This window comes from Talpa europaea (genome assembly GCF_964194135.1).
Source record: "Talpa europaea genome assembly, chromosome: 4".
Classification (NCBI taxonomy): Eukaryota; Metazoa; Chordata; class Mammalia; order Eulipotyphla; family Talpidae; genus Talpa; species Talpa europaea.
This window is the reverse complement of record NC_140070.1, coordinates 89,979,458-90,003,916: the sequence shown is the minus strand read 5'-3', so window position 1 is coordinate 90,003,916 and position 24,459 is coordinate 89,979,458. Positions and strand designations below refer to the sequence as shown.

At 33.2% G+C, this 24,459-nt stretch overlaps 1 protein-coding gene across 2 annotated transcripts in view; it reads right to left on the bottom strand.

Moving 5' to 3' along the window:
- The window catches only part of ALCAM (activated leukocyte cell adhesion molecule), a gene marked incomplete at both ends in the record, with an annotated part of 176,211 nt that overhangs the window by 69,470 nt on the left and 82,282 nt on the right, over positions 1-24,459 (bottom strand). The gene's annotated exons all lie outside the window — the stretch shown is intronic.

Genomic DNA, 24,459 nt, shown 5'->3' with positions numbered 1-24,459 from the left:
AAATGCTGTCTACATTTATAAACTGTGAACTTGAGAAATTACTTACACTACTCCTAATCCCAATTTCTTCATATATAATAAATACGCTTGTTCAAGTAGGAAAGGTTAACAGCTTAAAAAAAAAAACCTACCTATTACATTTCTAATTTTTGATACCATTTTATCACAAACCTATTATTCCATTTTCCTTTTAAAAGTTTCCATGTTTATGCAAAAAGACTATCCATCAAAATTGTTTAAAATATGCTGGGATACAATTTAAAAATGTCTACCTTTGACCCTACTAGAGGAAAATAAGAGCGGCTAATGTTATCTTACAAATCTAACATAAACCAATAGTTGTATTTTGGTTAGATAAACAATTCATATAGAACAATCTAGATAAAACTATGTTTCTATTTTCTAGCATATTTAAATCAAAATTATGAGAAGACATTTGAGGACTATGAGCTCTAATTCTTCCAATAAACTTATGAACAATTCCACTTTTCAGTTGCCCCTTCCAGGTAAAATTTTCAAATTTCTATACATGTGATTCATAGAAGTATTAAACTTACTGAATAATGAGAAACATTGATAAGTTACATCAATATGTACAAAAATCATTCCTAATCATTTACTCCCCTTTACAAATCCTTTATTTTTTGTTTCCTTTATGAACCCATGGAAAGAAGTTACTTTAAGAACTGAATGACTGGTTTATTTGTTAAGTCTATTTATCAATGATAATAGCTATGGAAATATGCACAGATGATGGAATTTATGCTTTACATGTAATTGATAAATGGCAAGTGTATTTTTCTATAATGCCCCAGCCATACTCAATATATCTTCTCATAGCAGTGCTGTATACACTAACACACAAATGTCTTGAGCATAAACACAAAGATATATGATGCTCAAAGTATGTATTACTCTATTACAAGATGATTTTTCTTTTGAGATTTCTTCCCTAATAACTTCTACTTAAATTACAGGTTAATATTAGGTAGAGACTTCAGATATTGGAAATTCATTTTTCATTTATGGGAATCCATCCAGGGTCAAAGATAATGGCTATTTAGAAGGGGTGGTGCCAAGAACATCCAAAGTCGATTGAATACAGATCAATTAATGGTGAAAGAAAGAATTCAATGAGTATTATTTTAAATTTAATTTTACATGGTGAGAACAGTCAGAAACCACAATCCAAAATCCTAAAATATATCCTTCTTTCTTCTTAACCTTTCCTCCCAAGCAACACACACACACACACACGTGTACACACACTAATAAAATTACATCTTAAAACAAAATATTCAAGAAATGAAGAATCACAGGACACACATATGTACATAAGAAAAAACAGTATTTTTAGTCCTATTTTCAAAGGTACTACATTTTAAGAGGAATTAGAATCACAGAGGCAACCTTCATGTTATCTTTATATGCCGATTTCTTTCCTTCAGTGTTAAAACAATTTTATCCAGCCTGGCACTTAACCTCACTCTTCTAGTACTAAAGCATCAACTGAATGTGAAAGAACTAGGATAGGAGGGGCTCAAACACTTGGTATTTAGAAAATGAGAGATAATAAATACTTGACTACAATACCTAAGATACTTGCAGACTAGAAACTCTTAATAAAAAAAAAAAACATTTAGGAGAACGAAAGAAAAAAACAAACAAACAAAAAACATTTAGGAGAGAGCCCACTTGCAGCCTAATAAATAATATATTTTTGAGGCTCACTTTTCCAAACTAGTTACTTTGCTAGGGAACCAGAATACCTTACTGAATGGCAGAAGCAACAGTTCTACTTCTAAATTGCTATGGACACAATGATTAGATGTAAAAAATAATACATGTGAAAATCATTAAGTGGTGACCCAGCTCACTGAGTTCAAGTGATTTATGGAGAAATAAATACCCAGATAACTATTGTTTTTTACAGTGATAAGTCTCTTCTCTATGTCAATGAGTTTTCAGAGAATGTAGCTAATAGTCAGTACAATAAAATAGAATTATGCCTAAAAGCAGAATAAATGTATATAATTGCCCTGACACCTTTTTAAAAATATTTTTGACTGGAAAATGAAATGTTTTGGACTAGAAAATTTTCAAGATAACTAAAAATTATATTACTAATACTTGTATAACATTTTGGGGGTCAATTTTTCTAAAATATATTAACTGATTTACCCACTAATTTGATAATACAGTGAGCATAATCTATCCTATTTTTGATAATATGAGGGTCATAACTATTGTCCCTGTGACTAAGAGAATGAATCCCCTGAAAGGTACCATGTTTGAGTATGCTGAACCATCAACTGAATACCTTGTAGATGGCTGTGTTTTTCTAGATTGTTCAACCTCCTATATCACTGTCAACAATGATCAGTGTGTCTAGTTTAATGATTTTCCCTTCTTCTTGTTACTTCTAAACTATCTTCCACTAAAAAGAACTAAATCATAAGAGGAAATCAAACAACTGAAATTTAAAACCCATCAGTCTTTTTCTTACACAAGAACCTCAATCAATAGGCACCAATATTTTTTTCACTACCTGGATTCTTCTCTCCTTTGCCTAAGGATAGATAACAGAATTATTTCTAGATGAACACCATTGTCAAAATTGCCAATAATCTGATCTATAAATATGGTAAACATGATACAACACATAAACCATAGTATATATGGATTTCCCTTTGATACAGAACTTACTGACATCATTTCAGAGTTTGTTATAAATAAGAAGCTCAGCACCACTCCCACTCCAACCCAATGACCTACTTAATCGGAATTTTGACAGTATTTACATATAATTTTTATGTACACTAAATTTGAGAACTGATTTAGAGCAGTGTTCCCCATCAATGAGCTCTCCAGTGATAGGCTTTCATTACTACCATCAGTGAAATCAGGATTTTCCTGTTCATGCACCTCAAATTTTCCCTTTATTACTTTTCACTTCACCTTCCTGGAGTATCTTCATTCTATGATGTACCTTTAGCAAAAATTTACCTTCTTGAAAAATCTGAGTTAAATAAATTTGTTGCAGATAAATATATTATTCAACTCAACTTCAAGTCATGTTAAGGATTTCTGAAGTACATACCATCATGTTCAATTTAATCCCCTCATTTTGCAGAAGAAAAACAAATGAAGTAGAGGTGAAATGACTTGGTGTACCACATTAATCAAGCAGTAACATGCCTTATTCTCTCTGGACCACACATCCATATATTCATTTATGGCTCCTTCCATAGATTCATTTATGGTTCCCTCCCTCCCTTTATTTTTTTTAAAGATTTATTTATGTATTTATACAAGCACTGGGTACAGTCCGAAGTGCGGGAGGGTGAGAGAATTCACCAGAGCCAGAGCGGGAAAAAGAACAGACTGACTAAATACACTGCTGAGGGGAGCAGCGAGTGCGGCAGGAGAGGTCTTTTGTGCCATGTGGGACCGTCGCCAGTGGCCGCCAGGGATCAAACAGGCACTGCAGAGGCCTCGGGAGGCTTTGCAGCCCAGCCCTCAACTGCTGCACCACCAGTCCCTCCTTCCCTTTCTTCATACTTTATTTACTGTTAAAATCCATACACTTACTCTTTTCCATATATCAATGTAAAAGCTGCTTAATGGATTTATTCTCTCTTTGATTTCTCTTTACATATCTTTAGCAAGTCTTGTAGTAGGAGTCCCAGTTGTGCCTCACACTTAATTCCATCTTTTCTACTTGTCCGATGTCTAAATGAAAGCTTAATTCATTTTCCTATGGAGTTCTCCTGTTCACCAATTCTGCCTGAATTGATCTTTACATTCAGGTTGGTGGTACTTCATGCAAGTCCACTGAATTTGTTGACTCAATTTAGGAACTCTTTTTTTTTTTTTTATTGTGGTAACACTGGTTTATATCACTTTTGTTTTATAAGTGTAGGATCCCCCCTTCAGGTGTTGGTGCCATAGTGCACCCCCTGCCAAAGCACTCATAGTCCACCACCATAGTCTACTATGGTCCCTCCCCACTTTTTGCTCTTCTCCCTCCTGCTCCCCATCTGGTTGCCTCCATTCATTTTCAAGGGTTAGTATTTTAGTTTGACTTTATCTGACTCTGTTTGATTTCTCTATATATTCCACATATAGGTGACACAATCTGGTATTTGTTTTTCTTCTTTTGTCTTAGCATAATCCCTTCTAGCTCCATCCATGTTGGCACAAATGGCAAAAATTTAGTAATATTCCATTGTGTATACATACCATAAGATTCTGGTCTCGCTTTCTACTTGTGAATTTTTATAGTCTCATCTCTAGGGTTAAGATTAAAAACTTCACCTACCTCTCTAAACTCATACTTAACTGTTAAAACTAAGTGCTAATATTAGTTGTGGCTAAGTCATGATTATAGGAAATCATAAATTCTCCTGAAACAAACAAACAAAAAAATAGCTTTTCTGTATCCAGTCCCCATGTGTTGATATTCACCATAGCTCTTGGATTATTTCTCCTTGTGTTGTTTTATGTTTTCCTACTGAGTAGTTAGTAGGAGAATGGGATGGGGATACTTTAATCCTTCCTTACAGTTTATGACATAATCCAGGAAAAAGGTTACAAGCGCTGACCCAACAAATTAGATTTTAGTTTAGGTCTTATGTTACACGTACACTCCATGAGATAGATGTTCAGCTCAGCTACCTAAAGGCAGAGATTAAAAAGGATTAAGGTTAAACCCTAAGTAGTAACAATATTAATTTACCTGGGCTCTACCTTAGGTATAACTCTGTAAGGATCTGGGAGACAGATGCCAATGACAATCTGGGACCAGAAAAATAGAATGGGCTGTGTTTTTTGAAAATGTGTATGCGTGCCAGAGAATTTCACATGGTTAGATTTTTTTTTCAAAATACTTATCACACTGACAAAATTTATGGCTTTTGCATCTTAGCTGGTTTTGCCAAATGGAAACTTCCTTTTTATAGGGCTTATAGATAAAATTCTTGCAAAACTAAGCAAAAATTCCCTTCCTTCACTGGTAACCTATTTTAAATCTTAGCCTAGCACAGCAACTAACTAACTATATAAATAATAAATGTCTTGTGCTCTGCTCAGAAAGATAGCACAAGAATAATTCACTGTTAAAAATAACCTAATTTTTAATGCAAGTGTTTATTTTCAAAATATAATTCATCCATTTTAAAGTTAGACCTTATGTTCACCAATTTGAAAATTAATGTTGAAAGATAAATGGAAGCTATTTCCTGAAGTAAATTTTCCATCAACATCTTTAAGAACGCCTTTGGATTGGTTAACTGTCAGAAGCTGACCTTCCTAAATGCCCCATATCTAGTGAATTAATTTAACTGTGTATATTCATGAATTACATAGTATAAAACCAATGAAATTATAATAGATTCTTGCTAGCTAACATGCATAAGATGCGAACTCAAAATAATGTAAGAACACAGTCTCCACTTATTAAAAAAACAAATGTTCATTTACCTCCCTCTAATATGGACTTAGCCAAAAAAATTTGATGTCCTTCCACACTCTTCCCCCTAAATGATGAATTATTGGGTAACAGTTAAGTACAATACAAAGGCACACTGAAGTTTGTTGAATGGCCATTTTGGTATTAAAAAAGAAAAAAAAGAAAAACATATCAGGCTTTTGAACTATTATAATAGTCTTATTCAGAGAATAACAATTTATGTGAAAATTTAGTAAGTGCTATAACATCTCATATAGCTGAGTATAGTAAGTATCCACTATGCATGAAAGCTTTTTAGAAACTCAAGCTGAGCTTTAGAAGTATCTATCACAATATTAAGATCTTCATTCAATAAATTGAACTTGTGTCTCTCCCAGTAGGACTATCGTTGTAATGACACTGCCCAGCAGGATGCTATTTTATGAAGCATAGGAGGATCAATGCTTTCATCTAAAAACATTAACTTTAGAAGGGATGGATGTTGCTACAAAGAGATTAACTCTTTTAATGCTTTAGATAAAAGTTATTGAAATAACTGTTTAATCCAAAAAGTTTTGTTGCCTATAACTTTCTAACAAGAAATATGATATTGCTATATTTTTTGGCAGTTAGTAAACCATCAAGAGGAGCAAGTCCTTGCTTAACTCAGATTTAAAAATTATTCTTTTTGGTTAATTGATATAGTTTATGTTAATTTGTATTGCAGAGTCAAAGCTTAAATTTGCGTGCCATTATTTTGATTCATATATAAACATGTTTTTTTCCTTAGATGCATTTAAAGCTATTCATTTTTATCATTATAGTACTCAATGATAAATCAAATACTAGATACAAAAATGTGAAATAAACTAGACATAAGACCTGAAATCATAAAATATATAGAAGGAAATACAGGCAAAACACTACATGACATATACCTCAGTAACATCTTTGAAGACACATCACACAAAAGCAGTGATAGTGAAGGCAAAGATAAACAGCTGGGACTACATTAAATTAAAGAGCTTCTGTACAGCAAAAGAGACAGTAACCAAAACAAAGAGACACCCCACCAACTGGGAGAAAATTTTTGCACACAACACAAAAATCTACAAAGAGCTTATGAGACTCAACAAAAACAATCCACTCAAAAAATGGGCAGGAGAGCTAAAAAGAAACTTCTTCTCCAAAGAGGAAATACAAATGGCCAACAGGCATATGAAAAAATGTTCAACATCCCTTGTAATCAGGGAAATGCAAATCAAAACTACCATGAGATACCATCTTACACCAGTGAGAATGGCACATATTAAAAAAAACTAGCAACGACAAATGTTGGCGAGGATGTGGAGAAAATGGAACTCTCCTGCAGTGCTGGTGGGAGTGCAAACTGGTCCAACCACTATGGAAAGCTGTGTGGAGATTCCTCACCTGCTAAAGATGGAGCTTCCATATGATCCAGCAATCCCACTCCTAGGTACTTACCCAAAAGACACAGAAACATTAATTCTGAAGGACACCTGCACCCCCTATGTTTATAGCAGCACTATTTACAATAGCCAAGCTAAGGGAACAACCCAAATACCCAAAAATAGATGACTGGACCAAGAAGATGTAGTATATATACACAATGGAATATTACTCAGCAATCAAAAAAGATAAAACTCATGCAATCTGCAGCAACATGGATGGAGCTGGAAGGGATCAAGCTCACAGAAAGAAGAAGAAAAATACCAGATGGTCTCACTCATAACAGGAATCTAGAAAACCTAAATAAGGGGCCAGGAAAAAGACTAATTATGATAAAGTAAAAATCAAAATCAACAAGCAGCTATAAACCAGACATACTATGGGAGGGAGGGGAGGAGGGAGTAGGATCAAAACAAGGGGGGGTGGGAATTGTATGGGGACTATAATCAAGATGAAAATGCATACATTGTGCACAAATGAAAAATGATGTAAAAATATATAAAATTTAAAAATAATAATAAAAATTTAAAAAGTGGAAATAGTCTTTTTTGAGGTAAAAATAATTGAAGTTGGCAATTTCATATTGTTCAACCTAAAACCTAAGATTGGTAGATATATAATTTTATTATATATTCACTTATATATATATTCATTAATATCATGATCATCATTCAATATCCCAGATGACTGGTCTGCACTATATATTCACTGAATGAGTGGCAGACAGTTGGAATAACTAATCCAATATTCTTTTAGACCTACTGCTCAACTCTAACTTTTTGGGTTTAACTGTGTTGATTTAGTGTGTCTTGCATTTTAGGAAACAGCAGGAAGGGGATTTCTTCTGCATTTTTGTTTTGTTACATGCAATGTAACAAAAAGGTCTTACCCTGGATGTTACACTTACACACACACACACACACACACACACACACACACACACACACACGAGTCTGGAGTATCAAAAATAAAGTAGATTATCTACTAAGGTTCCTAATTGCAAGATTTTTTTCAAATATGTATCAATTGAGTACTCAAGGCAACACACAAGGGCATTTTTGACCAGAAGCACTTTGTGTGAGCACTGATGCCAGCAATTTGAACACACTATCCACAGGCTTCTTTTTAGGATGCATTAGAGTTGCAAGATTTGATTTTATTTGAATGACTGCTTTTATTTTTATTTTCATATGTAAGGTGGAGTTTATTTTCATAACTCAATATTTGATAGTTAAACATTGAACAATGAATAAAAAGATATTATATTTTAATTCTTGAGCAAATATTTGTAGGCCACTCAGTGAATATGGAGAATATTTTTGAGATTTCTACTTTTTCAAATAAATCCTTCATGTTTTTAATTTTGTTTATGGGCTTAGAGAAAAGTATTTGCTTTCCTAAGGTATAAGCATGTACTGCTTCACTAGCTTCCCAATTGTTTCCCTGGCTGAGCAAAGCTCTCATTTTGGTGGCACATATCCATGACAGCTGTTTATTCCACATGTTTCTGTTGAAAGCATATTAACCTGAGCACCTGGGGATAATTATCATCATGTACAAATGCCTTTGGATGTTAATGATTACTCTTCTCCTCTCTCTCGATTATTTTGACCCTGGTATTACTATGTAGTAATATATTTATGTTTTCATTTTACTGATAACAGCTTGAAAGTCACAGAAATTTATTTTGGTTAAGAAAACTTGATTTTGGGTAGATATTTTTCAGTTAATTGTATATAACCCAATAAATAGATCTTTGTTTTCTCCCATAGAACTATATTAATACTTACTATTAATAATTGCATGATTCACTGACCTTTGTTCATCTTGAATCATTCAGATTTAACTTTTTACCCTTGAGATCAAGATGTGGCAATTATGTCATCTGGAGTAGGCTTATGAAAGAAAATATAACCAAAATCTTTACAGATAATCTTCATTTAGTTTTCTAGTTGTTACATAAAGTAATTCCTGCAGTGGGGCGAAAACATCAATGGTTTCTCTCTAACTTTCCTATACTTAAAATTTCAACATTTTCTTACATGGCTGATTTTCAGATCTATAATATGAATGTGACATATGATGGCTACATTTGTCTACTATTATTTCTCAGGAAATTGTTTCTCACTAAAAACATTTTCCTGCTTATATCTAATACTGTAAGTAAAATAATAGTGTTAGGAGGAATATTTTATTGAATCTCTAAATTTTAAATTAAAAAATGACAAAGACACTGGACTTATTTGAAAACATATTGCTTGTTAAAAACTACTTGCAACTAAATTGGGTTCTGTGAAACCCCAGACACACTAAGCTCTGGCATTCAAAATACAGCATCCTATAATTATAATTATATTTATATTATAATTACTATATGTAGTTCATTTCACCCTATTTTGCCCCAGTGTAATTTTGGATTATGTGTTCAATATTACACATTACTTACTAGATCTATCTGGTATCTTGTTCTCCTGCTACTCTTTTATCCTCTTTGAGTGACCCTTCTCTTTTCTTGTTTGACTGGCTTTTTAGGTGATAACAACTGTATGCAGATGTGGGGATCTCTCTGTACAATGGCCTTGCCTATGCTCCTGTTACTCAGACTCAAAACTGCAATTGCACACAAATCCTCTTTACTGAATGTTTCACAGACATCTTAAACTCAAGATAGCTCAAACTGAACCAAATATCTTATTTTCCATACTCTATCATGTTTAGATTTCTTTGCTTATATTTCCTACTTAGTTACTAATTCAACAATCTATATAGGGAAACAAACTGGACAATTGAGAGTTACTCTAGATTTCTCTACCCTCTCGGTTACCCACATCTAATAAATCACAAAACACCCCTAACATCTTACATTGGTATCTGTCATCTCTTTCCCCCTCTCTTTCCCCATCTTACCACAGCACTTTGTAATATCAAATACAGAGCAAGTACTCCATACATATTTACTGATGAATGAGTAGAACAAGAATGAGCAAATTCATGATGACTACAACAGTTTCTGGACTTCATTTAGTTCATGTCTAACAAATGGATAGAGACAAATAAATAGGTGTAATGCATGCTCTATTATGGGAGAGGTCATATATGGGAGGTACTTTATCTGAGCCGGGACTCAAGAAAGTCACTCTGAAGAATGAAATCTAGCAAAGAAATAAATTTATTTAGTCACTTACAATCTACTTAGCTTCTACTAATCTCTTTAGATTGAGTAGCAGGGGAAAAATGCATGGAGACAAAAGAAAATTCAGGGTTTCCACAAGATCAGTTTGCTTTTTCTGCACCCCAGGTAGTCATGGCTGCTTAGATGTCCTTGTGTAAAATTTTTCCTAAAGGACTTCAGATCTCTGTCTTACAAAATTAATGACTCACAAAGAAAGACTTGGATACAACTTCTAGTTATAAATCATGAAACATGAGGCTTTGATTAACAGAATACATTATCTATAAACTTTTATATCAATTCAAATTAATCTTATATATAAAATAAAGGCTGTACAAACTTACTTTTAAAACAATAGAGCTATAGTAAAAGATTTACTCACAGTAAATCTATGAAGTACACTCTGATTTTGGGCTGATTTCAGTAATAATTCTTGGCTCTTTTTAAAAATTTGTTTCCATTAAACTTTATTTCCAGGGTTAATTAGTCTAAAGTTATGAAGCCTATTAAATAATAACCTTGTTTACTCACTAATTACCAGATATGATTCAGTAAACAGTGAAGAAGCAAATAGATTTAAAACTCATTTTGAAGTTAAACATACAAATTATCTTTAATGAGTTGGTCAAAAAGAGCTCAAATTACCTTTATAATTTCATAAAGACTAAGAAATTTCTAAACAACAAAGGGAAAACATAACTTTATTTTTTCCCATCATGATAACTACTCATCCTTAAATTTTTGTTACTCTAAGTATTCATTTTGCACTGAATTGAATGAGTGAGTGAAATTTGTGGGTAAATTCAATGAACAAAAATACTCCACTCTTTGGTCATCGTTAGTAAAGGCTACATTTAAAATCTATATATTGTCTGCATTACTTGTAGATCTAATCTTGGAAAAGATAAAAAGTAACTACTAATTCAAATTATACAACATCGTTATCATCATTTTGCTTTTTTTAAAAGCAAACATTTTTAACCTGATGACCTCTATAACTTGTACTATTGATGTTCCATCTTTTATAAAGGTAGGGAAAGCCAGCACTTCCACCAGTGAAAACTGAAATTCCAGTTGTTTTCCAGTATGGGTTGGTGAAAGACATTAAATTATTGATCATCCACATCTGCCCTGATACCCCTTTGCAATCATTTAGTAACATTGAAAAGGTTATTATGGGCTATAGTTATTTGTTTGGGAAAACAAAGTATTTTAATATGTTTTATATAAATGCTAAGTCTGATAGCATTTTTTTTTTATTAGCTCCACTGAACAACTTGAGCTCACCAATTTTCTCTTAGCTTTCTCTCTAAAAATATTTATTCCACTATCATATCTGCTGATGGTTCCTATTCTTGTAAACAGTGTTAGAAAAAAAAAAAATCCAAAACTTTTTTTGTCCCCAGGTTGTGCTACTCTTGGTCTCTCTGGGGGTCACCAGATAGGGCAATGAGAGGAGTTATGCACTGTCAGAGCCTGAACAAAATCTCATCAATCAGACAACAGGATTTCACTCTCTGGTGCCTTCATTCCAGAGTGGAAACAAAGGAAAGAATCCCCAAGCAAGCAATCTTGTTGAATTACTGTGTAAAAATCAGGGGAACAAACGACAGTGCTTGTATCCCTAGTAAGCACTTTCCAACATGAATAAATTGTCCTCAGAAAAGATATTTTATGTAAAATTTTATTTCATAAACACAAGAGGTTCAAAGTAATAGCACATAAAACTTTAAAAAATCTAAAGTCAAGCTTTATTCTATATATGAAGAAGTAAAAAGTTCTCACCCTGACAAGATCTTTTTCTGCTATGTGTTAGCCTAGTATGCCCTTCAACAATCCTAGATGAACACCATGCTGAAGCCAAGCTTTGCAGGGATTTGGATCTGAGCTCTGTGCTATCCTGTTAAGTCAATGGCACAGAATTGTGCTCCCCTCTCAAAGCATCTCTTGGGAACTATTTTAAAGATGTTATAGCTGCATACCACCACCCTCCCACCACTACCACACACACCAGCAACAAGAGTTTTATAAAACAGACTAGACCAGAAATTTGAGGCCAGTGAATGAGTACACTTTTGAATTATTCTTACTTCCAGGCATCTTTTCCCCCCAGACATCTTTTATGTTAAATGTATGCATTTATATTGTTAGGATGGGTAGTAAGAAAAGTAGGCATATTGTGAATAAAGGATGACCTTCTGTGTCAGATTGTACCTGGTATGGGGTAGGAGAATACTGGCCACAACTGAGTGAAATCTCCATGGTATAAGATCTGGTTCAAAGCATTACAGATCTTGATAATAGGTGTGATAGAATTTCAGGGGACAGATACATGTCATCAAACTACACAAGTAATGGCCATTCAATCCAAATATAAAGAAACAGAGTTTCAAAACAATGTGGGAAAAGTACTTTTTCATGCTAAAATAAACGTTAGGATTGTTGAGCACTGGTGGTAAGCAAGTGTTAAAGTATACATTTATAGAGGTTTGAACCTGTAAGTCCCAGAGTAGATGCAAAGATATAAACCCACATTATGTCAACAAACATAATTTGGGGAAAAAAAGAAACTTTCAATGGTTATTTTAACATCAGATTAAATAAGTCCAAAGAAAGAATATCATTAAGTATAAAAGAGGTGTTTGATAATTATAGAAGAATGAATAAGAAAACATAGTAATCATAAGTATGTATGAACCAAATAACATAACTTCAAAGTATATGAAACAGAAATGCACAGACTGAATTAAAGAGGGAAACAAATAATCCTACAGTCACAGTTGGAGATTTTAACATCCTATCAATGACTGATAGAACCAGACACACACAAAAAAAATTAGTAAAGATGTAGATAATCTAAACAACATCAACCGCCTTGACTTAATTGATATGTAATAATAAAGTACAAAATAAACAATCTTCCCAAGTACATAGAACATATTCAGCAAACAGACATGTATGTTGATGCATAAAACAAATCTCAAATGTGAAAGAAATAAGATCATAATGGTGAGTTATCTGATCACAATGGAATTGAATTAGAAAAATAGGGCCTCCCTGGTGGCGCAGTGGTTAAGCGCTGGGCTGCAAAGCTGCGAAGCTGCCCACAGCCTCTGCAGCGCCGGTTGGATCCCTGGCCGCCAGGCGAGGGTCCCACAATGACGCGCAGACCTCTCCTGCCACCTGCTGCTCCCCTCAGCAGTGTATTTCGTCAGTCTGCCTGTTCTGCTCTCCACCCTGGCTCTGGTGAATTCTCTCATCCTCCCCTGCTTCTGACTGTACCTAGTGTTTGTATAAATATATAAATAAATCTTTAAAAAAAAATAAAATAATAATAAATTAGAAAAATATTAGTTACTTAAAGTGCTTAGCTTAATTACTTATAATATATAATTATGAAGAAAATAACCTCATGTAATAACATGATGTTATATTCTGGTATATTAAAGTATTCACAGAGTTTAAGAACTGAAAAAATTTCAGGGTTTAAAAAAAGCCTGGAGGTTTATTTCTAAGTTACTTTAAAATATTTAGATATATGTCATCAATGAACTAGTAAAAATTTTTTCAGAGGTGATTTTAAGACCTTAAAAAAAAAAGAATATGAAAAAAAAAGAGAAAAGGATACAAATGCAAATAATTATGAAGTTTAGTATCCATTTTCCCTACACTTACAAAAGCACTTTAATACTGTAAAACTCATTAATCTATCTTTGGTACTCAGTATTTTAAATTGATTGTACCTATTTGTAAATCTAATTGTCAATCTTGAAAAGATTAAATATGTTAAATATGTATAATAATTTGTTCAATAAAAAGACAAAGCTTTTGTAAAATATTGATTCCACAATTTAAGTAACTGAACAATTTCCAACATGATCAACAACAGTTTCAGTTCAATTCTCAAAGTGTGAAAAGCAAAAAGTGTTAAAAAATTAAGTTAAAGCTCAAACATTTATTTTTTTACTAATATTGTCAAACATTAATTTTTGTATTCTGTTAATTTATTGAATCATTTGTCATTTTAAATCTAACTAGAGAAGAAAACATTATAAAATTGCTAATTTAATAATTATTAAAAAAAAACCTTTATGTACATGCGAGTCATGCCAAGAGTGAGGGATATAAACATGCTTTCTTTTCTAGTAAAGTTTATATTCTAGTGAAAAGGCAAGAAAGCAGTAAGAATGCAAAATTAGTAATTAATTATAACAGTCCTATAAAAGTAAATGTTGTTATGAAAACGTAGTAGAGATTTTCAAATGACAGAAAATGAACCTGAGCTTTGACGAATAAATAAAAGTTAACTCATCAATAGAGTTTTAGGTACAGGGAAGACTTAGTAAAGGTGTGAATCAGAAAGAGTAAAGTATGTTTGAAGGACTGGAGGAAATGGCCGTAAAATGGAGTATTTAGAGAAAAGGAGTAGAGTCTCCATATAAGGAAGACAGGGTTAGTCCAGATTGGCAGACAAAGTAAAGGACTTTTTCTCCCCAACCCAGGTGCAATGACAGCTATTTGAAGCCATCTGTCTCAGACATGGAATTTAAAACAAAAAGAACGGCAGATATCCTGGATTTGGAGAGTAAATGAAAGAACTGTGTAAACAATGATTCCCAGGTTTCTAGTAAGCAACTAAATGGATGGTGATGTCACTTGCTGAGAAAGAAAACGAAAACAAATCTGTGGAAAAATTACAGAATGTTTATTGAGACTTCCTGAATTTTAGTGAAGAAGTTGTGAGATATGTAGAGGAAGAATTTAGTTAGGCATATAGCTCAATATAGAGCCGGCATCAGAGAAATGTTTTGGTTTTAAGGTACACATTGAGGACCAATAACACACAATGCAATGGAGCCATGGCTGAATGACAACATCCAGAGAAAGAAGAGAACTGGTATAAACCTTCCACCTGAGGCTCAGGAGACTCCAGCATTTGAAGAATTAGAAAGATGAGCATGAGAAAGCACAGGAAATCCAGCGGTGAAGACAGTAGCCAATATTATGCAGAGTGGTGGAGGGCCAGAAAATAAAGTCTCAATAAAAGGAACAATTAGCTTGTAATATACCAGAGAAATCACAGAAAATGAAGATTCAAAAATCTTACTGCATTAGTAATACAGATCACTTTCAATCTTACAAGGAGTCATTTTCGGTGGAGGGTTGACGTCTGAAGGAAAATTAGACCCTGAAGAGAAAGACAAGTCATAGAAAAATGAGGAAATTGAAACAGCTTTTCTAGAGAGCTGTTTACTTCATGAAGTTTGGCTGTAACATAGGAAGAAGGAGAAAGTAGGTGGCAGTTAAAAGAGTGGAGGAAAGTAAGGTTAGGGAAATACAATTTTTAAGATGGGAGAATTCTGAGCATAGTGATGATGGCAAGGATCCAGTTCAGAGAGGGAAAGAGTATAGAGACATAAGGGACTGTAAATTTCCTGAGACAGTGAAAGAAGCTAGGACAGATAAGTTATTTAAGTTTTAAGAGGTAGTCCAGTAATCAAAGACAACATTTTAGAAGAGGTTTTCTCTTAGATTTATTCAAATAATCTGATATTTTGCTGAGCATGAAATTTATAAGGTAGTTATTTTTGATGTTGAAAAGCTTGACTGTCAAATTCTCTCTGTGTGTGATTAAGTCTTCTGTATTAAAAGTTATGTCCCAGTTAATGAAAAGTTATAGATATATTTTATCTACTCAGCAAAGACTATTTTAAAAGGGAAATGTTAACATAACCAGCAAATTGGTTTCAAGCAAGTACACAGGTGAAACAGATGAACAGAACACATATTACAATTTAGTGTTTTATTTCATAGGTTTACCTGAGAGATTTCTCCTCAGAGAAATGGAATATATTTTAAATTTTGCTGGCATGCACCCAACATCACAAGAAAGATATTACTAGAGCTATCAGTACTATTTTAAAATGTATGCATCGAAGAAGCTTTCAACTTAAAGCCTTCTGCATTAATAGACTTTGCTTGATGATTTAAATTCAAAATTCAGACTTCAAAACAAACCCTCTTAGCCTACTGACAATGTAAGCAAATGTCCTCAGGAGAAAAGTAGATTAGAAAGTGCCTTGCTGAGTTTTTAGCCTCAACAGCAGACTAGGTAGGTGATTCTGGTTGTATTTACAAGAACATGGCAGAACTGTTCTAACAGTATGATTATATGAAACACCAGCCACAGTTCATCCACACAATTGTTAGAGTATCAGATATTATTCACTCTAATCAAGCTGCTATTAGGGTGGACTTCACTTAGCCAGTTAAATCAATGGATTAGCCAGGATCTGTAAAGCATAATTTTATTTTAATTTTTTTACATTGAAAAATATTTTGTTTTATTTTTTGAAGTGTTTTATTTTTTATTTTATTTTTAATTAATATTTTATTTTATATACTACACTGTGCAAAAATGAAAAATGATAAAGCATAATTTTAAATGATAGTATATTTACTGTCACCCTTACTCTTCCTTATTAAGGGAGGAGGTAGATATCACTTACTCCCCAACAGTTTTTACTGACTTTTGAATGTAAAGTAGCTATAAAGTTTCTTTTCTTCCCTTTTTTAAATAAGAAAAGGCTTAAATATGAATATTTTCACTTGCCATTGAATGTAGAGTTACTTAGCAAATTAGATGAATTATGAATGAAGTTACATATAGTTCCTGTAAATTTGTATTAACTTCATGTTCTGGGAAGATGAAACAGAGTCCTTCACAGGACAAGAGGAAATACAGTCCCATAAAATTGTCCACATAATACCTAAAAATTGCAGTATGGAACAAGCTAGAGCACATACATAAACACATGGGCTATTTTTGTGAACACCAGAAAGGAGTTGACATGCAGATTGCATACCAACAGTTCTATTCAGTGTCTAATTACATCTTTAATTCAAAATTATGGGAGGGCAAGTAACAACAGCATCAAAATTCTTGTAACAAAGTCTACATAATCTATTTGATGTTGTTGGAAAAACAACACATGTTTCAGGTAATTGCTAAAACCTCAAAGGATATTCTCCCAATTACTGAGAGTGAAACCAAATGCTACAAAACCTAACAACTACCTGTGGTACTGTTAGCGCTGCTGGTACATATCCACAGCAATGGCATTGGTAGTCAACAGTCATTGACCCTTAAAAGCATGGTTCAAATCATGAGTGCTTATTTTTGAATAACTGGGTATATCAGACATTTGACGACAGCTATCTTAACACTTCAAAGAAAAAAAATTATCCTGTTTCCCCTTATTATCAACAGCCTATAGTCTAGTAGTTTAGTTGACTTATATTCCTTTCCAGGGTTTGGTGGGGTTAGATGGTGCCATGGAACTCTGTGAATGGAGTTTAGACATTTCATAATGTGCTTTGGAAACAAAACACTAGTTTTTGGGGAAATAACTTAGTAGGGCCAAATTGAAAGATTCCAAAGTGTTCATCTGAGATGTGTGGTGATGTACTTTACATTAAACTAGTCATAATAGTCTCAATTTTTTTTCAAGCTCTGCTTACCAATTTGTGTGTAAGCCTCGAGAAGACAGATAGCTGTACTGATAGACACTTGGGATTTGCTAGGTAAGAAAAATAGAGGATGAAAGGGACAAGATATTTATATTTTTTTAAAGATCCAATTACAACATAAGACCAAAGGCAAGAATTATTTGGCTTCAAAATAGTGCTTATTTTTTAATGATTATTATAAAAGTTGGTGCTTTAAATTTCAGCTGACCAATTTCAGTGCCAATTTTTAAGTTATCTTACCACAACAGTTTTCTTCCCATAAGATAACTACTCTAAAATTAAGTGGGCTTTATATAAAAGTTCTCCACACCACAAAATCTGCCTTGCTAAAATTGACCCCTTATATTTAGATCCATTTTCCAGTTGATGACCTTTTCATAGGATAATAATCAGGTTTTATATAGTCAAGATGTTCTAAAAAATGTTATTTTTCATAAATTTCTTTTTTGAATGATTTTTTTTCTTTTGTAACAGGTTGGTCAGATTGGATTTAAATTCTTGCTTCCAAAAGACAATGATTTAATTATTGAACAACAGAGAAATTTATTCCCCACATTATGAATTTGATCTATCCCATATTAATAAAAATCTTATAAGTGATATTTAAATTAAATAAATATAAACCAACAAATTGACCTAAATGTACAAAAAATAAACAGCTTTTATTTTTCTTTCCCCTTCTCATTCTTTCTAGGGAGTTAAAGTTGTGAGGAGAGACAGGAAATTAGGATAATAGTAAATGCAATGTTTCACAAAATATTTTGGAAATTTAAAATATTCTTTGTATACTAATAGTGAAATGCTCAGAAAATGGGATATTCTGAATATATTTTCTCATAAACTTGAAATAGGTAGCAAGGAGAAATATTTTTGAAAATATCAATCCTTAAAAAACTTTTAAAAATGATTTAATCCCCTTCTTGGCTTACTAAGTATACTCTGTGGAGGAGAATGAACATATTTGATAAGTTGAATCATGTGACTCAGAATTATCATTATGAATAACAATTCACATTGTACATTTCTGGGATAGTGGAGGAGTTTCAACATTTTATAAATAATCTTCAAGAAGTGACATAGAAGGTTCTTTTTTTCTTACTTTTTGCTTTCTTTCAAATCCATTATAAAACTCTCATAAATGGATAGCTATAGTTAATGCTATTTATGATAACCTAAACTTTTATATGTATAATTTCTAACTCTCAAAATATGATTTATTTTAACCATATTTTAACATCTAAGTGCTTGCTTCCTAACTTCCATCATCATGGATGCTTATTCTATTTATTAACCCATTTTTTTGTCACTAGTACATTATTTACTTTGACATAGAAGAACCCAGAATAGGGGTTCTTTTTTTACTTTGGTATAAAAGAATCTTGAATAGGGGTTCTTTTGAGTTATAAATTAACCATGTAAGTTATTTATCATGCTAGTGAAGACATAAAGAGCTTTTAGAGTAAGAGAGATTACACAACTCCATAAACTGGAGTGCAAGGAAGATGGAATGTTTCTCTAAAAGAGAGGATAGGAAAGTTGCATAGTAATCCAGGTTTTTCTTAGAATAATTTAGCTTATCTTCTTATTAAACAGTATTATGAACCTACTATGTACAAAGTACCCTTGAACTTTGTACTTAGATATAAGACTTTAGACAACAGTTGAAAATGCATGACTTTCTCCTAGGTAAAAATTGTAGGCAGAAATTAAACCTATCATTCACTGAGAACTTACCGAGTGCCAGTCATATTACAGCACATTACAACATAAACATATCACACCTTACACGTTAGTAATGCTGTTATTAATATTCATAGCGTCAAAAGGGTAAGAATTATTATTTCTGTATTTATTGATGTTAAAACTGAGGCCCGATGAAGTTAAGTAAGCCATACACACACACACACACACACACACACACACATGCCTATTAAATCAGGTAATTTACCCAAATTTACCCAGTGCCATTCTAATTTTCTAAGTGCAACTGCTTACTCATCTCTATTTCTGCTTGTTTTTGGTCTCTCACCAGTGCCTTCAGGTTACAAGAATAAAGTAAGATCCACAGTCTTACTAGCTTAAAGTTTGAGGTGATCATATCATCTGAAGAGTGGGTGGGGGTGAAAAATGGAGAGATGGGACAGAACAAATACTATATGTAAACTCTGTATAGTTTCTGTCAGAACTCTGGTCTATATATGAGCAAGACACCAACAAATAAAAATTAAGGCTGAAAGTTCAGAACAAAATTTCAGCTTCCTCCCACAGTGGTAGAGATGAAGTTTATATTTACTTTATAACACAAGATAAAACAAAAATTACTACTTGGGAGAATATGGCAGAATTGATTCTCTACACAGTATTACTTATACACATGTAAACAATCCAAATTATTACACAAATGAAGAAACAGGATAATGTGACTCACATGTAATAGAAAGAGAACAAAAGAGACTGGCTCTTGTTAAACCCAGTTGCTCAAATTAGTAAGTTAAGGATTTTAAAGTACCCATTATAACCGCTTGCAGACATAGACTTTATGCTTAAAATCAATAAGCAAATAGGCAATGACATCAAGACACGAAAACAAGTCAAATAAAATTTCAGTATTGAAAACTACAACATCTGAAATAGAGGATGGATGGACACATAGTATTTGTTCAGATAATATCAGTGTTTTCAGACATACCAGTTTCACATTTTAAGTATGAACACCAAAAAACTGAAGTGAAAATAATTTTTATGTGCTTTTGGTCATTGTTTATGGGCCTATTGTTCTCTGTCAGTAAGGAGCTAGTTTTCAGAGAAAGTAGAGATGTAAATTACATAAGCAAACTTTCACATGCATTGCACATTGGAGACATGGGACCACAGTCTTCTTCCAACGGACATGTGTGTTCATGTGCTCATTTTCCTGCAATGATGACAGTATGCAAAAATCATTCATATTTTCTATTCCTTTATGAAAATACAATAGAATGGAATGGATAGTAGTCGAGTTTATCAATATAGTCCGACCATAAAGAAAAAAAGTTCATCCCCGGCTGCCGGGCGAGGGTCCCACATGGCTCGCAGACCTCTCCTGCTGCCCGAGGTCTGCCGCCCGCTGCTCCCCTCAGCAGTGTATTTCATCAGTCTGCCTGTTCTGCTCTCCGCTCTGGCTCTGGTGAATTCTCTCACCCTCCCGCACTTCTGACTGTACCCAGTGCTTGTATAAATAAATAAATAAATAGATTTTTAAAAAAGGAAAAAAGTTCACTAAATGTTATCACTTGGGAAGGGTATCAAACCAACCAATGGTTGATCAAACTTCTTACTAACTTGTATTTATTAAGTGGCTATTAACAAAGTAATTTTATTACCTGTATTTTATAGTTATCCTGGTCTGTAGCAGGGCAAGTGAAGGAAAGCAGTAAAGCCAAGAGTTTGGTATAAGTCTCATTCTTTTTTTTTTTTTACATGATTTTTTTTTTTTTAAGATTTATTTATTTATTTATTTATACAAGCACTGGGTACAGTCAGAAGCGCGGGAGGGTGAGAGAATTCACCAGAGCCAGAGCGGGGAGCAGAGCAGGCAGAAGGACGGAAATACACTACTGAGGGGAGCAGCAGGCGGCAGGAGAAGTCTGCGCGCCATGTGGGACCCTCCTCCAGTGGCTAAACTTCAGGTTCATGTGCAATATGAGTCAGGTAGTCTTTTATAAAACTCAATATTTCTTCTCCTACCACACCAAGCACACACACATGTATGTATGTATGTATGTATTATTGTTCTATACCATATTCAAACTTCTCCAGGATTTGCATAAATTATTACCACCTTTTTCTGGAACAACAGGCAACCATGTAGCGAGGATCCTTGAAACCTGATTCCTGCTGACAGACCTCAACAAAACTAAAAGATTGAAAATGAGAGATGAAAAATGAGAAAAGGAATTTTACAAACTACCCAAGGTAGTGGTGGTCAGATGCATAAGATTATAGGAGTCAGATAGGGCTAGCTTGCAAAATGAGATAACTTCATAAGTGCAGTTTTTATTGGTTACATGGTAGGCACCAAGTAAGTTTCCTTGTCACAATCAGGGCTTAAAAATCATCTGAAATTTAAGTTAATAAAAATCAATATAAAGCTATAGAAACTAAATTTCTGATAAATTAAAGCTGACTCCAAGCCTCACTGAAATTGCAAAAATATTTTAATAAAAAATGTGTCACAAAGAGTGGGAGTCAAGTTAACTAGGAATGGCATCTTAGAGGAAAAATTAAAATATAAGAGGCATGTAATTGACAAGAAATATTAAAAATAGAAAGCATCAAGGTAAAAAATTTCCTGTGTCTCTCATAATCTCTACATAAGAGGCTTCTTAAGGTTAATGTCCAATATTAGTAATCTACTCAGAAATAGTCCTAGGTTGATGATAAATTCATTAATATCACCATTTTAGAATTCTAGACTCATGAGATAAGTAATCTATACCTTTTTGAAGGAATCTATACACAAAGAGCAGCAAACTTTTATTAAATATGCAATTCTATTCTCAACAGGAGTGAAAAAAAAAACGAAACCACTATTCACTTAGTATGTGATATATTCTGGGAAGATTCAATGGACTTTTCACATATAGGCTATGTAACTCTCACCAAATTATTAAATAAGCAATATTTTAATAGGAAAGTTAAAATCAGAGAATTAAACCTTGTTCTACATGGTTCAAAAGTCCATGTTCTTTGTATTTCACTACAAATTGATGAAATGTCATTGTGCTCTATAAATCAATTTCTGAATAGTTTGCTTACTGTAAACCACTTTTACAGGGTCTACTCATTCACCCTGTGTGGACTAGTAAAATCAAAAGTCTAGCTCATTAAAGTTAGACTCGATACTATACCCAGGGTTGCCTGTTGAAAAATCTAACAGTCAGGCTTCTAGCATCCGTGGCTAGAAGTCAAATATCTGCTTGCTCATTTGACCTGGATCTAGATAAAATCAATGCAGGTCATTTGTCACTAATTAATATGTGCTGAAACAATGCTCTAAACATTCAGGGTTCACAACCTTTTCATTCAGTATGACTCAGAGATACCAGATTATAGTCACCTCTTGATTAAGTTGGATGGATAAGTTAACCTTTGAGCTACATCCTGGCACATGAAAAAGAATGGCTTTGATATAAGTAATGGAGCTGGGAAGAAGAGGAACTTTTTAATCTAAAAAGAACAAATGGATATAAGAAAAGCACTTAAACACCAGGATATAGCAACCTTAATAAATGAGTAACCATTAAATAAAGATGTGAAGATGGCACAAAGTTAAAGAATGCTTTAGCCTGATCTTCGGCCCCTGATTGCTGAAATGGCTGCGATTTGCACTTAAGAGCATAGTCACCCTGGCCTATTCATCTGTTCTTTCTTGGAGAACATTCAAGATGACCACAAGGGCACTTATTACGTGTAGAGAGTACTGAAAATTAGGGGGATCTGGACTTCTAAGGGCAGGAGCACTCCAAAAATGTTGAACACTAAAAAAAGCATAATCATAAAAAAAAAAAAAAAAAAAAACAATGGCAGCTACCTTCACTTTGAGTTAGAAATTAGGGACCACTGTTCACACTTAGGGAACTACTGTTCACATTTTTTTTCCCAACTAAAATCTCTGTTTATAGAAATTTTATGTTTTGGAACCAGAAATGTGTACAATATGAACTATACTGACTTATTAAATATTTTCAATTATCATTAATTTTATTGCATTTTATAGAGTCACATATTTCCTTAAGTAGAATCTTTCAGTGAAAATTTTGGTTGAAAAGCCTAAGTTTGCTAATATTTTATAATAATATTGTTGGGCGAGAAAAATGCATGTACCTAAGACATAACTGTCCATGTTCTTAGCATGACCTTGAACTGATATTGAGGTTGACAGAATGACTCTTCAAGTGCAACAACTACTTCACAGGCACTAAATGTGACAAAACAAATTGCACATTTTGTTAGTTTATTTTAATCTTTTTGGTAGTGAACAAAATATTTGCACATTATAAAAAACCTTCCTTATGAAGAATGCAAATTTTATAAATTGTCAATCATCCAGATAAAGTAACTTGCAGTCTCTGGGAAATTGCTGTTCCTTCTATTGACTAAGTGGCTTCAGGGGAAAATACTTCAGTAATAAAACAAAATCTGCTAAATTTCTAAATAGCTTTACTGCATCTCCAAATCCATGGCCTCAATATTCCACAGTTGCATATTATAACACATTCACTGTGAAAAATGTAGTAGACATCTGTGTTATCTCTCAAAGTCAACGCAGGATTTTTTTTTTAGAGCAATTGCAAATTTTAAACTTTTCAAGAGAATTAGTCTAGTCTTGTGATTCTGGTGGTAACTATTGAATAATCCTCTTTTTCTCAAAACCCTAGAAACTTCCAATTCTTGTAAATTGAAAAAAAAAAACTTAACAGGAAAGTTATTTTTAATCAAAATGCCTTAAGAAAGAATGTCAAGTTGTTCACTGTCAGAATATTCTGTTTTTAAAATTGTATAGGTCGCTACACCTTTACCTTCTTGGCACATAGATTTACTGGACTCAGATATAGACAAAGTAAGAAAATATATCTGTGTATATAAAAATTCCATCACAGCAGGCAGTAAAATGTATGCAAGAGAGCCATTATTAAAGAAACAACCACCATAATGGCTCCTGCCAAAAATTATGTTTTGCTGACAGAGTAGAACTAGTTCTGAGGGAGGTAAAAAATTACTGAAACTCAAATACTGGGATGCTCCTTTTGGGTATATAGGTTTTAATCAGAATTATCAAGCAATATTGATTTGTATC